The sequence below is a fragment of the Schistocerca nitens genome, unplaced genomic scaffold (assembly GCF_023898315.1).
Source record: "Schistocerca nitens isolate TAMUIC-IGC-003100 unplaced genomic scaffold, iqSchNite1.1 HiC_scaffold_336, whole genome shotgun sequence".
Lineage (NCBI taxonomy): Eukaryota > Metazoa > Arthropoda > Insecta > Orthoptera > Acrididae > Schistocerca > Schistocerca nitens.
Window position 1 is genome coordinate 35,001 of NW_026045870.1, and position 5,570 is coordinate 40,570.

A 5,570-nucleotide genomic window follows, 5' to 3' on the forward strand; every position below is an offset into this window, starting at 1 on the left:
ACCGCGGCTGCTGGCACCAGACTTGCCCTCCAATAGATACTCGTTAAAGGATTTAAAGTGTACTCATTCCGATTACGGGGCCTCGGATGAGTCCCGTATCGTTATTTTTCGTCACTACCTCCCCGTGCCGGGAGTGGGTAATTTGCGCGCCTGCTGCCTTCCTTGGATGTGGTAGCCGTTTCTCAGGCTCCCTCTCCGGAATCGAACCCTGATTCCCCGTTACCCGTTACAACCATGGTAGGCGCAGAACCTACCATCGACAGTTGATAAGGCAGACATTTGAAAGATGCGTCGCCGGTACGAAGACCGTGCGATCAGCCCAAAGTTATTCAGAGTCACCAAGGCAAACGGACCGGACGAGCCGACCGATTGGTTTTGATCTAATAAAAGCGTCCCTTCCATCTCTGGTCGGGACTCTGTTTGCATGTATTAGCTCTAGAATTACCACAGTTATCCAAGTAACGTGGGTACGATCTAAGGAACCATAACTGATTTAATGAGCCATTCGCGGTTTCACCTTAATGCGGCTTGTACTGAGACATGCATGGCTTAATCTTTGAGACAAGCATATGACTACTGGCAGGATCAACCAGGGAGCTGCGTCAACTAGAGCTGAGCAGCCGGCCGCCCGGGAGTGTGTCCCGGAGGCCCGCGCGAACACGCAAGCGTCCGCTCAATTATTCTGCAAACAGGAGGAGGCTGGGCTCCCCTGCACGATACACCTCGAAACCCTCTCAGGTCCCGGCGGCGCGCAGCGCCGTCCTAAGTACTTGGTCGGGTTCGAGAGAGGCGCAATCGCCCGGAGATAGGCGAGTAGACGCTTTCAGTGCGACCACCCGTGCTCCCAACTGAGCTTGCCGCTGCCGACAGAGGCCCGGGAGCGTGCTGTCGTGGTGTTGCCGGCGGGAGACAACACGCGGCCACAAACAGTGACCGGGCAGCTCCAACGCCAGCGCCACAGAGGGGCAGAGCCCCACTTGGGTGCCAAAGCGAACTCTCCCAGCACAGCGCACGCGCCAACACATCCGCACAGCTGCGATACAAACCACCTGCGAGAACCGCGGGGGCGACCGAGCAGCAGACGGCGTCGCGGCGCCGAGTGCCGGGCGGCGGCGCATCCTCAACGCACACAGTCCTCAATCGGACCAGCACACTGCAGATGTCCACCGCGCTTCGCACCGGGCCCGGGAGGACCCACTTTGGCCGCACGGCGCCGCGCGCTGGGTGCGCCGGCACGCAGATGCGCCGCCTGCCGCGTCCGTCAGCCGGCGCGCCTGCCACTGGGCGCCCCCACCAGCCGGCTGCCGCGCGTGCGCCCACGCAGCGCGCGGCCAGCACGCCGGGCGCCCCCCCCTCACCGGCCGGGGACGGTCCCACCCAGCCACCGCCGCGTATCGCTTCATACCCACATGCCCACTCACGTTCGTGGGTATGACGGGTGTCGCTGAAGCAACCGGTTAATACCTGTACCGATCGTCGATATCAACGATTCACCTCCAGCGCGAACAACCGCGCAACAACGGATTTCCAGTTCATTTGCGTAACTTGGGCAGCAAACGTAGACGTCCATCTACATTTGCGAATTCAATGGGTCTTGCATGCCTGGATGTTATGAGTCACGACACGCCACATCAGTCCACATACATGCTGCGACGTATGCACGAGAGAACACGTGGAAGGTGGCCCGCGTACGTATGCCGATGCCATTGCACAGCTGCGAAGCTCATTGAACACGCAAACTCCTGACTGACGAACTAGAGGCGACAGGGGAGGGGGGGGGGGGGGGGGGGGGGGGGCGATATACGTCTTATAGCAGTACACATTACAGTGGATAGCGGGACCATGTGGAACGTACGCAACACTCGCTAGATGTTGTGAGGGTAGGCACCGTAACATGATTCAATACGCAGGACACCAGAGTGTGCGCGCAGCGAACTATGTTGAGAGGGTTGCGATTAGGCAACGCTACACGAATTTCTAGATTCATATAACAAACAATTACGTGGGTTAGGTTAGGGCGCAACGTGGGTTAGGTTAGGGCCCAACTTAGGTTAGGTTAGGGCCCAACTTAGGTTAGGTTAGGGCCCAACTTAGGTTAGGTTAGGGCCCAACTTAGGTTAGGTTAGGGCCCAACTTAGGTTAGGTTAGGGCCCAACTTAGGTTAGGTTAGGGCCCAACTTAGGTTAGGTTAGGGCCCAACTTAGGTTAGGTTAGGGCCCAACTTAGGTTAGGTTAGGGCCCAACTTAGGTTAGGTTAGGGCCCAACTTAGGTTAGGTTAGGGCCCAACTTAGGTTAGGTTAGGGCCCAACTTAGGTTAGGTTAGGGCCCAACTTAGGTTAGGTTAGGGCCCAACTTAGGTTAGGTTAGGGCCCAACTTAGGTTAGGTTAAGCCCCAACTTAGGTTAGGTTAAGCCCCAACTTAGGTTAGGTTAAGCCCCAACTTAGGTTAGGTTAAGCCCCAACTTAGGTTAGGTTAAGCCCCAACTTAGGTTAGGTTAAGCCCCAACTTAGGTTAGGTTAAGCCCCAACTTAGGTTAGGTTAAGCCCCAACTTAGGTTAGGTTAAGCCCCAACTTAGGTTAGGTTAAGCCCCAACTTAGGTTAGGTTAAGGCGCAACATAGGTTAGGTTAAGGCGCAACATAGGTTAGGTTAAGGCGCAACATAGGTTAGGTTAAGGCGCAACATAGGTTAGGTTAAGGCGCAACATAGGTTAGGTTAAGGCGCAACATAGGTTAGGTTAAGGCGCAACATAGGTTAGGTTAAGGCGCAACATAGGTTAGGTTAAGGCGCAACATAGGTTAGGTTAAGGCGCAACATAGGTTAGGTTAAGGCGCAACATAGGTTAGGTTAAGGCGCAACATAGGTTAGGTTAAGGCGCAACATAGGTTAGGTTAAGGCGCAACATAGGTTAGGTTAAGGTGCAACATAGGTTAGGTTAAGGTGCAACATAGGTTAGGTTAAGGTGCAACATAGGTTAGGTTAAGGTGCAACATAGGTTAGGTTAAGGTGCAACATAGGTTAGGTTAAGGTGCAACATAGGTTAGGTTAAGGGATGGTGTATGAGGGGGGAGGGGACGAGGTTCGTTCATAGTGATGATGGTAAGTGGACGCCTGAGGCACCCTGAGATGTGTCACGTCAGGATGCATCTTTCTCTCAGGGGAGGTGGTGCGCCGGTTGCGTGGGTGTGGCAAGGGAGTGGCAGGCCTGTGTCTTTCATTCCTGCCATTGCTTATATGCTGTGAGACAAGGCAGTGTGGTGGTGTTGGTTGCACCCCTGTCTAGGACATGTGTGGGTGTTTGTGGCTTATCTGAGTAATGATGGTTGTTGGAAGAGTGAGATATTCTGTTTTTGGGGTGGACCTCCTGGTTTTGTTATCATAGTGTGAATGGTGTAATGTGGCGGAGAGGATGCACTGGATGTTGTTCCATGCTGGTGCTTAGATATCTTGTCTGTGTCTGTTACAGCCAGAGAGTAGTGTGTGATAGAGTGTCTGGGTGACGTGTAGTTCGCATGTGTGCACAGACTGTCAGCATGTATAGGGACTGTTGTATGTCGTATGCCATCTATATTCCGATGGCTCTGCATCTATTAGTAATCAGCGCCATGTATCAGTTTAATCTGGTTGCGGTCACGCGGTGTTCTATCTCTGTACAGTAGTAGAGGTGCGACTGCACTACGTAGCTACCCCTTGCGGCAGCTTTCCCCGGTGTATGGCATACGATTATCGGCAATCAGTCGATTAGTGACAACTGGTCGTGTGACAACGTCACATGTCTGCGGGTGGGATACGCTACACCCTGCCTGTGGGTCAGGGCTCAGGAAAGCTCTCCTGACACTGAGCGCTCGGACCGTCATTACCCGTCTGAGTAATATATTGCGGAGCGCTTTTAGCCATTGCCCAGAGTCTTTGCGACTGCGAGTGCAACGCCCATGGGGATCGACATGGTTGGGGCGCTTTCTAGCTGATCGCTCGGCATCGGAATCCGTACTGTGAGCAACGCAATCGCGCACAGACTTAGAGCATGTGTGGGGACAGCGGGAATTTCGCATCTTGGATAAAACTCTTCATGAAACGGACGATATAGGGGTGGTTTGCAACTTACGACTGCGAGAAGAGTCCGCCGTTCATCCGCTGGAGTTGCGAGGTGGGCTGTTGGGGTGGAGCACGTACGGGTGCGGGTGGAGTGATTGTCGGTCGACCACTTTCTGCGGCGCAGGCACTGGCGTCGGGGCTCCTGGGGTGGTCAGAGGATGCAGTCTTGGTGCGTGGGGTCGAAAAATGTGTACTGTCGGCCCAGCGATGTCGTAGTCAGCTTGTGTCTCATAGGTGGCGGTATCGTCGTTCCAGGGGTCATGTTGTGGGAGATCGACAGATGGCGTTAATTTTTGTGGTGCGCTCGACATGGTGGATGTAGTGTTGTCAGATGCGCGTAGATGGAGGTATTGCATGTGGTTTCGTCGTATTTGCATAGATGGCGGTGCTGTGTTTTGGCAGTATGCTTGGCGTAGTTTCCTTGAATTCCTGTAGATGGAGGTGTCGTTTATGGGCTGGATGTCAATGTAGTGTACTCACATTCCGAGAGATGTCGTTCGTGTGCCCGTCGGTGGCATTGTCAACGTCGTCCAATAGGGGGCGGTATGGTGCGACCATTCTCCCCTTCTTTATATGGCATTTATTTATTGCTGCCGTCTAGTTCGCTGTCTACAGACTTATCACCACCCACACTAGCCGCCCCGGGGACTTGCCAACGACACACCCTATCCCAAGTCTATTTTCTTGCGAAGCATCATGTGTTATTATATTTTATTTCACATCCATTGTTTAGAGGTATTGTCGTTCACCGTACGGCGGTGGACGCTGTGTTACCACACGCCGGGGGGGACGGCGACAACGTACCGTTGACCGCCCGACACCGCCGCCTCCACGCGACGCGCCGACCGGTGGGCCGACACCGTCCGCCTGGCACCCATCACGGCACCCATCTCCGGCCGCCAACGCGATACGCTGTAGAGCGGCCGAACACTGCGCGCCCGGCCGCCGCCGCCGCCGCCGCCGCCTCCCCCGCCGCCGCCGCTCCCGCGCGCACGGAGGCGGCACCCATCGCAGCGCCCGCGCCAGCGGCAGGCGGCCCGCGAACCGATACGCCCCAGTCCGCCGCACCCAATGCAGCGCCCTGGGTGCGGCGCGCCCGGTCGGACCGATACGCCCAGAGATGCGGCACACAAGAAACAAGCAAGGGGGGGTTGGGGTGGGGGGGGGGGGGGGGGGGGCACACGTGCCCCTGGCGCCCAGCCGCGGGGGTCTCGTCTCGCGACAAGACGAATCCCCCAAGCTAGGGCTGAGTCTCAACAGATCGCAGCGTGGCAACTGCTCTACCGAGTACAACACCCCGCCCGGTACCTAAGTCGTCTACAGACGATTCCGAGTCCCGACATCGAAATATAGACACCCATGGTCGACCGGTAGAGGCAGGGCGGCGCCGGGAACAGATCCCAGACAGCGCCGCCCGAGTGCCCCGTCCGGCAAACAAGTTGGGCCCGTACGGCGCGGCGCCACGTGGGTCGAC

At 56.2% G+C, this 5,570-nt stretch overlaps 1 non-coding gene across 1 annotated transcript in view; it reads right to left on the minus strand.

The window, feature by feature from the left end:
- LOC126227745 (small subunit ribosomal RNA) overlaps positions 1–596 on the minus strand; it is a 1,909-nt gene extending 1,313 nt beyond the window's left edge. Inside the window, exon 1 of the ribosomal RNA XR_007544002.1 lies at positions 1–596. This exon is cut by the window's left edge and continues 1,313 nt beyond it. This is a non-coding gene — a ribosomal RNA (small subunit ribosomal RNA).
- Positions 597–5,570: the final 4,974 nt, after the last annotated feature.